General features: G+C 44.6%; 1 long non-coding RNA gene and 2 other non-coding genes across 3 annotated transcripts; all 3 read right to left on the bottom strand.

Annotated features, from left to right (window-relative positions):
* Positions 1-4336: 4336 nt before the first annotated feature.
* Positions 4337-10590, bottom strand: LOC139268505 (uncharacterized). The gene is made up of 5 exons (XR_011594042.1): positions 10488-10590; positions 10214-10294; positions 7647-7719; positions 5170-5259; positions 4337-4470 (listed from the first exon to the last, which is right to left on the bottom strand). It is a non-coding gene; the product is annotated as an uncharacterized lncRNA (long non-coding RNA).
* Positions 6864-6932, bottom strand: LOC139270098 (small nucleolar RNA SNORD38). Its single transcript, XR_011594445.1, has one exon. It is a non-coding gene; the product is annotated as a small nucleolar RNA SNORD38 (small nucleolar RNA).
* On the bottom strand, positions 10366-10444 carry LOC139270097 (small nucleolar RNA SNORD55/SNORD39). Its single transcript, XR_011594444.1, has one exon. It is a non-coding gene; the product is annotated as a small nucleolar RNA SNORD55/SNORD39 (small nucleolar RNA).
* Positions 10591-12385: the final 1795 nt, after the last annotated feature.

Raw genomic sequence — 12385 nt, 5'->3', positions numbered from 1 at the left:
TGGAGGGGTCGAGAGAAGTGAAGTAAGAAGCGGGATGTCATCAGCGTACATGTGGAAGCTATGTTTCCAGATGATGTCGCCAAGGGGCAACATGTAAATGAGGAATAGGAGGAGCCCAAGGATAGATCCTTGGGGGACACCAGAGGTAAAGATGCGGGGGCGGGAAGAGAAGCTGATGCAGGTAATTCTCTGGCTATGATTAGATAGATAAGAATGGAACCAGGCGAGTGCAGTCCCACCCAGCTGGACAACAGTGAAGAGGCATTGGAGAAGGACAGCGTGATCAACTGTGTCAAAGGCTGCAGCCAAGTGAAAAAGGACGAGGAGGGATGGTTTGGCCTTGTCAATCAAAAAGGATGTCATTTGTGACTTTGATGAGAACCATTTCAGTAGTGTGGCAGGCGCAGAAACCGGATTGGGGGGAATTCAAACATGGAATTGTGGGAAAGATGGGCATGGATTTGGAAGGCGGCAACACGTTGAAGGACTTAATAGAGGAAAGGGAGGTTGGAGATGGGGTGGTCGTTTGCAAGGATGGAGGGATTGAGGGTTGTTTTTTTGGGGAAGGGTGATGATGGCAGATTTGAGGGAGATGGGGACAGTACCTCAGGAGAGCGAACTGTTAACAATGTCAAGATAAAATGGGAGCCAGAAAAGGAAGTTGGGTGGTCAGTGGTTTGGTGGGAATAGGGTCAAGGGAACACGGACAGGATGAGCTCGAAAAGGTCATAATAATGAAAAAAAGAGGGGACTTATGACAGATACCAAGGTCTAAATACTGCAGAAACCCTAGAGGAGAACAGAATATGCAGTGATGAAATTAAAAAGGAAATTAGGAAAGCAGAGCATGAAAATATTTCAGCAAGTAAAACCCAAAGATGTTTTATAAATACATTAAGAGCAAGAGGATAACTAAAGAGTAGGGCCTATTAGAGACCATAAAGAAAAGACTTGCATTTATATAGCCCCTTTCCTGACCACCAGATGTCTCACAGCACTTTACAGCCAATGACGTACTTTTGGAGTGTAGTCACTGTTGTAATGTGGGAAACGCGGCAGCCAACTTGCACACAAGCTCCCAACAAACAGCAATGTGATAATGACCAGATAATCTGTTTTTATTATGTTGATCGAGGGATATTGTCCAGGACACTGAAATAGAGCCATGGTATCTTTTACATCCACTTGAAAGGTAAATATGTGTGTGGAGCCGGAAGATGTGGGTATGGTTCCTAATGAATACTTTGCGTCAGTTTTCACAAAAAGAGGGGGGCAATGCAGACATTGCAATCAGGGAGGAGTGTGAAATTAGATGAAATAAACATAGTGAGAAAGTATTAAGGGGTTTAGCAGCTATGAAAGTGGATAAATCCCCAGGCTCGGAATGTATCCCAGGTTGTTAAGAGAAACAAAAGAAGAAATAGTAGAGGCTCTGACTATTTTCCAATCCTCTCTGAATGCTGGAGGACTGCTAACGTACCTTTGTTTAAAAAGGGAGAAAGGGATAGACTGAGTAATTAAAGACCAGTCAGCCTAACCTCGGTGGTGGGAAGATTATTGGAAAAAATTCTGATAGGATAAATCTTCATTTAGAAAGACATGGATCAATCAAAGAGTCAGCCTGGATTTGTTAAGATTGAATTTTTTTAGGTGGTAACAAGGAGGTTCGATGAGGGTAGTGCATTATAGAAACATAGAAAATAGGTGCAGGAGGCCATTCGGCCCTTCGAGCCTGCACCACCATTCAAAATGATCATTGCTGATCATGCAACTTCAATGCCCTTTCCTGCTTTCTCTCCATACCCCTTGATCCCTTTAGCCGTAAGGGCCATATCTAACTCCCTTTTGAATATATCTAACAAACTGGCCTCAACGACTTTCTGTGGTAGAGAATTCCACAATTTCACAACTCTGAGTGAAGACGTTTCTCCTCATCTCGGTCCTAAATGGCTTACCCCTTATCCTTAAGACTGTGATCCCTGGTTCAATGCGTCAGTGAACACATTGACTGTATCCTGGAGTTCAGCCTCAATGTGCGCAGACGTAGGAGTCATCTGCATATTGCAGCTCAACGACAAAGGTCGGGGTGATCTTGGACCTGGACAGGAGGCGGCGTAGGTTAAACAGCTTCCCACTGGTTCTGTAGTTTAGTTCCACTCCAGCGGGGAGCTTGTTGACTGTGATGTGCAGCATGGCGGCGAGGAAGATTAAGAAGGTTGGAGCGATGACGCAGCCCTGTTTGACCTGGGTCCGGACACGAATTGGGTCTGTTCTGTAATGGATCCGTTGGCAAGGATCATGGCCTGCATGTCATCGTGAAGCAGGCGAAGGATGTTGACAAACTTTTGGGGGCATCTGAAACAGAGGATGCTCCATAGACCCTCACGGTTGAGTGTCAAAGGCTTTTGTAAGATCGAAAAAGACCACGTATAAGGGCTGGTGCTGCTGCTTGCATTTTTCCTGCAGCTGTTGCACTGCAAACATAGAAACATAGAAAATAGGTGCAGGAGTAGGCCATTCGGCCTTTCGAGCCTGCACCGCCATTCAATGAGTTCATGGCTGAACATGTAACTTCAGTACCCCATTCCTGCTTTCTCGCCATACCCCTTGATCCCCCTAGTAGTAAGAGTACATCTAACTCCTTTTTGAATATATTTAGTGAATTGGCCTCAACAACTTTCTGTGGTAGAGAATTCCACAGGTTCACTACTCTGGGTGAAGAAGTTTCTCATCTCGGTCCTAAATGGCTTACCCCTTATCCTTAGACTGTGACCCCTGGTTCTGGACTTCCCCAACATTGGGAACATTCTTCCTGCATCTAACCTGTCTAAACCCATCAGAATTTTAAATGTTTCTATGAGGTCCCCTCTCATTCTTCTGAACTCCAGTGAATACAAGCCCAGTTGATCCAGTCTTTCTTGATATGTCAGTCCCACCATCCCGGGAATCAGTCTGGTGAACCTTCGCTGCACCCCCTCAACAGCAAGAATGTCCTGCCTCAAGTCAGGAGACCAAAACCGCACAATACTCCAGATGCGGCCCCGCACAACTGCAGCAACACCTCCCCGCCCCTGCACCCAAATCCCCCCCGCCATGAAGGCCAACATGCCACCCACCCCCCCAAAGATCCCGTCTGTTGTGCCCCGAAGAGGACAAAATCCACATTGTGATTCCGGGAGGAGCTCCTCAGCCACAGGGAGAAGACAATTGAGAACTCGTGACAACTTTCTCAGTGGCTGATAACAGGGAGATTCCCCTGTTGTTGCCGCAGTCAGACTTGACCCGTTTTTTAAAAAATGGTCACAATCACTGCATCTTAGATCTCCCGGCATGTTCTCCTCCCTCCCAATGAGATGAGGTCATGTGTCCGTGCCAACAGTGCCTCTCCGCCATACTCTAGCACCTCAGGGATTTCATCTGCATCTGTAGCCTTGTTATTCTTGAGCTGTTCATAGATTCAAAGTAATTGGTAGGTTTAACAGGGATTTTCTTTCACCCAGTGGTGGGGTTCTGGACTGACCATATCCTAGTTGAGATCTTTTTTTCACCAAGGGCGTTAGGGGCAGGAGGGTCTGGAACTCTGTCTGAAAGGCTGGTAGTGGCAGAAACACTCAGCATATTTAAAAAGTACTTGGATATGCCCTTAAAGTGCCGTAACTGACAAGGCTATGGACCAAGAGCTGGAAAGTGGGATTAGGCTGGACAGCTGTCAGTCGGTCAACAGACATGATGGACCAAAATTCCATGCTGTAAATTTCTATGATTCGATACAGCATGTTTGCTTTTATTGAAAGGGTATTGGGAGTACTCGAGTAAGCAAATCTTGTTATAGTAGTACAGGACTTGGGCGAGACCACACCCAGAGTACTTGTACTGTGCAGTTTTAAGCTTATCTAAGGAGATACTTCCCTTGAGGCGGTGCAACAAAGGTTCACTAGATTGATTCCTGGGATGAGAGTTGTCCTATGAGAGATTGAGCCTATACTCTCAATGAGATCATCTCTTGTTCTAAACTTGAAACAAGATTCCAAGGGGGATTTGCAGGATAGATGCCAATAATTTTTCCCCTGGCTGGAGTCTAGAACCCAGGGGCATTTAAAACAGAGAAATTTCTTCACTCAGGTTTGTGAATCGTTGGAATTCCCTGGCGCAAAGGCGGAGATATTGATTTTTGGACTCTAGGGGAAATCAAAGGATTATGGGGATAGTGCAGGGAAAAGGATCTTATTGAATGGCAGAGCAGGTTTGAGGCCATATGGCCTTCTCTTGCTCCTAATTCTTATGTTCTGTGTGTTATTACATGTCACTGTAGGCTACTGTTAAATAACCAAACAAATTTAAATGGAAATATTTTATTAAGCCACTGCCAAAATACACTGCAGAATTATTGGTATTAATCTTCTAACTCCAGCTTCCTCAATGGATGAAACTCTGCTGAGCCATGGGTTAGGTTAATCCTTGATGTACAAGCTGGAAGGGGGAAAAACCACAAGTTACCCATCAATGCAATATAGCAAATTCTGAAACTGAGCAATTAAATTTTAATTGTATTGAGTACCAATTGACAGAATTGCTTATGTAAACAATTCTAAAGTAAATCCAAAAAAGTATGGGCCTGGTGTAAAAAACATTCTGCAGTTCCAGCAACACTACATCCACTCAGGACAACAGAAAATAAATTGGGTTACAATACATGAACAATTTGAGACATACATGAAGCGCAGCATTCTTGGGACAAAGTTGACTTTCGACCAACTGTTCCCAAAGCTTTCCACCATTAATGGGTTTTCCTCATCTCATGTCTGTTGTAGACTATCAGAATGGTCAGTCAACAATTCAGTATCTCTTCACATCATACAACTACCAGGGCAAACTGAATGGATGTGCTTTTTTCAGCTAGCAATTCCAATCTAACAGCTTAATTAGTGTTTAAACACTACTTAATTCACATTGGCAACCATTTCCAAGTCTTCAGGTTACTCAAGTAGCATCATTATAATTCAGTAGCAGAACTGGATAATGTTGTCATCATTAGATTAGGAAATGGTTGATGATTAGGGACACTATCTTTGTAAATCTCATTGAATGCATTCAACAGATATCCAGTAACAAACATTAGCATTTGTTGTAAATGCTTATAGTTAACTATAGAAAGGCACTATTACTCACCATGGCGATTTCTCCATTGTAAGCACTTCTGCAAAAGATGGACTTTTGGCTCTGCACTCACTTCATGAAGAATGTCTTCATCTTAAAAATCTAAATATACAAAGGCAAACAATAAGATGCACTACCATGGAAAATGCACTGAATGCTGTTAATAGGTCATGCTCAATTTATAGCCAATCAGCCTGGTGGATCAGCCAACCAGTTGCCAGGTTCACATGACATGAATGTGGGCAGTCAATCCAAATCATGAGTACATCACAAAACTGCAACTTGGGGCCACAAGGATGGGTGGCTCGTGGAAAATTCATACTGGTATAAGTACTGAAGCTGCAGTGACCACATTCTAGCGGCTAGACACATTCAGCAGTCGCCCATATAACCGCCGAGATTCAGCTCATCGCCCATTTTTGATGAGAAATGGAAACTACTGCCCGATTCTCACCGACGGAACTTTTGGCATACAGGAATGAGCTGAACCGCCCAGCCTATTTAAAAAAATAAAATCTAATGTCATCACTTGTGCAAGGCCCAGAAGTAGCAACGGTCAGACTTTCCATTATCACTATCGCCCAAAAAATGGGATATTTCCAGCGTTAGTGGTTGTTTTATTTTTCCAAAATATCGCCCATTTTAAAAACTGCTAGTTTCGCCCTTTTAATTTGGATGATAAGTCATAGCAATGTGAAATGGGCAATAGCCATGTATTCAGTCGTGCAAGGCTGGCATCCATAGCAACGGCCGTTCTGCGCATGCACGTTTTTTTGCCAATTAACATTTCCCACGATTTGGGAGGTCAGGGGTCATCTGCACATGCTCAGAAGACAATGGGAGGGGAAGAGAGAGACAGTTGTGTCAAGGCAGAACCAACCAGGGAGCAGGCTCTCTGATCTAGTACCGTGTAATGAAACAGGATTAATAAATGATCACATAGTATAGGATCCTCTAGGAATGAGTGACCATAACATGGTTGAATTTAAAATTCAGTTGATTCTCTAATCAGGGTCCTAAGCTTAAATAAAAAGGAGACTGCAGAGGTATTAGAGCAGAGTTGGCTAAAGTGGATTGGGAAAATAGATTATAAAGTATGGGACGGTTGAGCAGTGGCAGACATTTAAGGAGATATTTCATAACATGCAACAAAAATATATCCCAATGAAAAGGAAAGACTAAGAAGGGATAACCATCCATGGCTAACTTAAGGAAATGAAGGATGGTATCAAATTGAAAACAAGAGCATACAATGTGGCCAAGACTAGTGGGGGGGGCGAGGATTGGGAAATTTTTAAAAGCCAGCAAACAAAAAAATGATGAGGGGGAAGATAGATTATGATAGTAAACGAGCCTGAAATATAAACAGATAGTAAGAGTTTCTACAGGTACATAAAAAGGAAAAGAGTGGCTAAAGTAAATGTTGGTCCCCTAGAGGAGACGACTGGGGAATTAATAATGGGGAACAGAGAAATGGCAAGAGATATTGAACAATTATAGAAGACACTAAAAACATCCCAATAATCAAGGGGCTATATGGAGGGAGGAACTTAATTCTATCAAAAGTGAACCGAGACAGAAATGAATGAATTACAAGTGCCCAATTGACAGGTTCAGCATAAGCCACTGAGCAACATTAAATCGTCATTGAGCAGAGTTCAAATTGCTGTCTTGAATCCCCTGTTAAATTTGAACTCTTCCAAGTCTTCTTCAGATTACTAGGCTATCACCACTTAAATTCAGTAGCAGAACTGGACAAAGTTATCATCACGAGAAGAGCTTGTGGAACAGAATGCTTTGGCAGGTTTAAAGAGACGGGGTGAATTCCAGTCATGATTATTAGTTTTAAACTTGTAGTGAAGAAACTGGTGGGATGTTTGGGTGGGGAAGCAAATCTGCCTGCTCAACACATGTATGCTACTAAACAAAAACAGTACAGTACACCTAAATTATAGCCCAGTTCATTACTAATTCTTGTATTTGAACTACAACATAAAACATATGGGCTGTGCATAAAATTATGGGTAAGTACACAATACCAGGCTATCATGTTACCTCTAGACTCGACTGTTACATCGCAGTCCTGGCTGACCACCCTGGTTCTACCCTCCATAAACGAGGGTCATCCAAAATGCTGCCACTCACGTCCTAACTCTCACCAAGTTCCGCTTACCCACCTCTCGTGCTCACTCGCCTACATTGGCTCCCAGTTAAGCAACGGTTCATTTTTAAAATTTTCACCCTGGTTTTCAAATCCCACTAGGGCCACGACCCTCCCCATCTCTATAATCTACTCCAACCTTAGGAATTCGTGACTCTGGCAATTCTGGCCTCGACCATCTTTATCTTCTCTTAGGCAGTCCCTCAGAGTCAAGGATGACATCTCTTTATGAGTCCACCATTGGCAGCCATGCCTTCAGCTTCCTAGGTCCTACACTCATGTTAAAAGGGTGCTATATAAATACAAGTTGTTGTAAAAAAAAACTTACCACCTCCCAAGTGTTTCCCATGCCCCAGCAATTCCACCTGCTCATGGTGTTGATCTGCTCAGATATCTCAGATCTGTAGATGAAATTTTAAATCCAGAAATAAATAGGACTAATAAATCAAATTACTTTTTTTTTAAATCAAACCAATGCAGGAAAAACTTGCATTAACCACTATCAAAAAGTACATGCCAAAACTATCTTATTACCTCAAACCATCACAAGCTGGCATGTAGATCCATGACCCTTTTCTGCAACACCCACCCAGCCCACAAATGACTGCGGTGGCAGTCTAGTTTGGCTGTAATCTTATCAAGCATATTGTGAAATGGAACAGGAAAATGTTAATATTTAAGGTTCAGCATACTGTTGACACTGAAGCAGAGTAAGGTGCATCTGGAGAGTCACGACCACTCTTTTATAACATCCTAACGGCCCACTCAAGTCTGCAATAGACCTCGAGCCAGACTATATGGCAGGAAGATGCACTGCCTTAAGAAATGAGGGAAAGGTCACGTTTTCATCTACATTAATAGTTTTACAGCACTAAGTGTGCTGTGGTGCGTTTCAAGAAACTCACCCCATTGATAATCTACATCATAATTCCCCATACAAATTTCTCATTACTTTAGTTTTATTACCATTATCAATTATCCAAACTTATTTGCACCGTTACCCAATCTTGGAAAAACACAATTACTGGAAATACACATTAAACAGTGGGCCACTTAGAAGTGCGGATGAACAAAGGGACCTTGGAGTGCTTGTCCACAGATCCCTGCAAGTAGCAGGCCATGTGGATAAGGTGGTTAAGAAGGCATAGGGAATGCTTGCCTTTATTGGTCAAGGCATAGAATACAAGCGCAGGGAGGTTATGCTTAAATTGCATAATACACTGGTTTGGCCACAGCTGGAATAATGTGTGCAGTTCTGGTTGTCATATTATAGGAAGAACATGATTGCGCTGGAGAGGGTGCAGATTCATGAGGATGCTGCTTGGAATGGAGAATCTTAGCTCTGAGGACATATTGGATAGGCTAGGTTTGTTTTCCGTGGAATAGAGGTGACTCAGAGGAGATCTCTGAGCTGTTTAAAATTTTGAGGGGCCTGGATATAGTGGATAGCAAGGGCCTATTTCCCTTAAATTACAAGGGGCCATAGGTTTAAGGTGGAAGGTTATGGGGCAATTTGAGGGGAAGCTTTTTCAGAGGGGTGTGGGAGTCTGGAACTCACTGCCTGGAAAGGTGGTAAAGGCAGAAACCCTCACCACATTCAAAAATGTGCTTGGACTGACACTTGGGAAGTACCATAACCTGCAGAGTCATGGATGTAGAGCTGGTAAGTGGGATTAGACTGGATTATCATCCCACAAAATGACGACTTGCTTCCACGCCAAAAAAAGGATGAGTTTACAGGTGTTTCAAATGAAGAACTCGAACTACATCCAAAAGGGTGGAAGATGCCTGTGCGTGTATTTTTTTTTATTCAAGTGTGGTGGCCGTTGCACACCAGCCACCACATGGGCTTGACAAGAACTAGGTCTTGGTCCAATGGCAAGGATTACCCAAGACAACTGGAGGCCTATGCTGCCCCTGGATAACCTCTTTTTGGCTGGCGCAAATACAATAATAAGTACTTCAGGAAACCTCATACAACCAGAGTGATCTCCTGAATGGGTCAGAGGGGAATTTTCCTAGATTTCCACCCCCTCCCCAAATTGGCCTGGATTTTTATCTGGTTTTACCTCTCCCAGGATATCACATGGCTCCATCCAGTTGGGGTGGAGTGTAAAATGTTGCAATACATGGGGTATCACAATTGCGTGGGGCAGACTGGTTGTGCTGGTGGTCTTTACCTGTCCACCCATTGTTCATAGGTTTATATGTAACCTTCAGGGCTACTGACCGAGGGCAGTGTGGCTTTGTCGGCCGGCACAGACACGATGGGCCGAAACGGCCTCCTTCTGCGCTGTAGATTTTTATGTTTCTATTGGGGCTCAGGTCAGTAAAAAAAAGGTATCATTGGTGTGTAACTGCTGATTGGAGCACAAAAACACACCCAAAAGGTTAATGTGTCCTTCCTCTTTACAAATGTTGTTGAGCATGTATTTCCTATGCTGTATCTGTGTCGTAAGATCTTATAACCTGAACAAATAAGACATCCTTTATGACTATCATCCTATATGCCGTGGCTCAGTTGGTAACACTCGCTTCAGTCAAAAGGGCATGGGTTCAAGTCCCACTGCAGAGACTTCAGCACAAAAAATCTAGGCTGACACTCCAGTGCAGAGTTTAAAGTCATCCTCGACTCCGAGGGACTGCCTATGGTGAGTGCTATGGGAGATGCCCAAGATGTTAAATATAAAATATATATTTTTTTTAAAGCTCGTGACAGAAATAGTGTATTAATGAGTTACATTTAACTATTACACTGATTTAAATGTTCAGAATTACAAAACAGTAATTAATATTGTTAAACGAAGCTTTAAAAGACCACCAGTTAGAAGAGACGCACAATCTCTTCAGTTGATAATCAAAACTAAAATCACGGCAGTAGTACTGATTTAGTACCTCAATGGTTACAGGCTATGCCCGGAATTCTCTCAGCTCCGGTGTAACTCCGATCTGGTCGGCGCCTCGTCCTCATCGGACCTACAAAAAATAATGGAGACATGAGTATCTGATGGGAAGTAGGTGCAGAGCATGGTGGAAATGGTGGTCAGCGAGTGCTCAGTTCTCCAAGATAGATCTCCACAAGGGGAATTCAGGAGTTCGCAGCAAAGAATTATCATCATGTGCACGCGCTCAACTTTGACCACCAGGCCGAGGCCGCACTTTGCCTTACCCCGTGAGAGGCCTCCAGGCCCGGGAGCGACCAGCATTGCCAAAAGCATACAAACAACTCAGTCGGTCCAACCCGCAGCAGCAAAAGAGCGAGCCGCGGCACCCGAGCCTGCATATATAGGCGGTGCGGGCGGAAGTGACATCATGCCAACATGACGTCAAATGGAAGGGCGGGGTTTGCCAGTCGCGCGTCACGTGATTCTCCAGAAGCGCCTGATAGGCGGGAGGCTGGCCATTGTTGTGGCGATGCTTCCATTGGTCGCCCAGTGCGCGGGGCAGAGCGGGAGAATTCAGACAACAATGCAGCCCATTGTGCCTGTGTGCAGTTAGTCCCACTCCCCTGCTAAATCTGCCACTTCAAGTATTTATACAATTCACGTTTGAAAATTATTATTGCATCTGTTTCCACCACCCTTTCAGACTGCATTTCAGATCATAACAACTCCCTGCATATTTTTTTCCTCAAATCGCCACTGGTTCTTTTGGCAATTACCTTAAATCTGTGTCCTCTGGTTACTGAGCTTTCTGCCACTGCAAACAGCTTCTCCTTATTAACTCGATCAAAACCCATCATAATTTTGAACCCCTCCATCCAATCTTCCCTTAACCTCTACTATAAGGCGAACCACCCTAGTTTCTCCATTCTCTTCACATAACTGAAGTCCTTCATCACTGCTACCATTCCAGCAAATCTCCTAAATCTAGAGATCCCTCCGAAAGTGTATGCCCAGAGATGGACGCAATACCAGTGTCTTATAAAGGTTTAACGTAACATCCTCGCTTCCATTTATAAAACCTTCTCAACATGTCCTGCCACCTTCAAAAGCTTGTGTATGTACAACCCCAGGTCTCTCTGTTCTTGTACATCCTTTAAAATTTGTACCATTTAGCTTATATTGCCTCTCCTCTTTCTTCCTATTTGCTTTAAGAAAAACAGAAAATGTGGACATACTCAGGTCAGGCAACATCTGTGGAGAGAAACAGTTATAAGTACAGAGCCTAGGAAAAGGGAGGGGAGAACAAAGGTGAGGGTCCATGATAGAGTGGAGGGCAGGAGTGATTAAATGACAAAAGGCTGGGGTGAGGGAGTGAGAACGTGGGGGGAGGAGTAGAGAGAGAGACTGGGGGGGGGGTGTAGAGAGAGAGAACGTGGGGGAGGGAAGAGAGAGCGTGGAGGGGGGTGCAGAGAGAGAGAGAGAGAGACTGGGGGGAGGGAGAGAGAACATGGTGGGGGGGGGGTGGGTAGAGAGAAAGACTGCAAGGGGGAGGGAGAGAGAACGTGGTGGGGGGTAGAGAGAGAGAACGTAGAGGGGTGGGGTAGAGAGAGAGAGAAAGCTTGGAGGGGTAGAGAGAGAGCGTGGGGGGAGGGGAGACAGAGCATGGAGGGGGGTAGAGAGAGAGATAGACTGGGGGGGGAGGGAGTGAGAGAGCCTGGGGTGGAGGGAGAGAGAGCATGGGAGGGCAGGGAGAGAAAGCGGGGGGGAGGGAGAGAGAGAGAGAGAGACTGGGGGGAGGAGAGAGAGAAAAAGGTGGAGCGGGGGAAATCGGAGGGGAGAGAGGGAACTCAGAGAAGACGGATTACGTTGTTACAACCCCCTACAAGGGACATCGTTGGAGTGGATGAAATCCAGAAGTCACCACATTGTCATTCCCAATAAACCTGTTAACAATCCGTACACAATGCCTCATCTATGGTGGGGGGGGGAGGAGAGTGTGTGTGTGTGTGTAAGGTCATGCACTTGCGCTGGGGTAAGGCACTTTGGCTGGGGGAGGCAGCATTTGCGCTGCAGTAAGGCACTTTGGCTGGGAGAGGCAGCATTTGCGCTGCGGTGAGGCACTTTGGCTGGGGTAAGGGACTTTGGCTGGGGGAGGGACGCACTTGGGTTGGGGTAAGGGTCT

The sequence above is a fragment of the Pristiophorus japonicus genome, chromosome 8, assembly GCF_044704955.1.
Source record: "Pristiophorus japonicus isolate sPriJap1 chromosome 8, sPriJap1.hap1, whole genome shotgun sequence".
NCBI lineage: Eukaryota > Metazoa > Chordata > Chondrichthyes > Pristiophoridae > Pristiophorus > Pristiophorus japonicus.
This window is presented reverse-complemented; position numbering and strand designations above follow the sequence as displayed.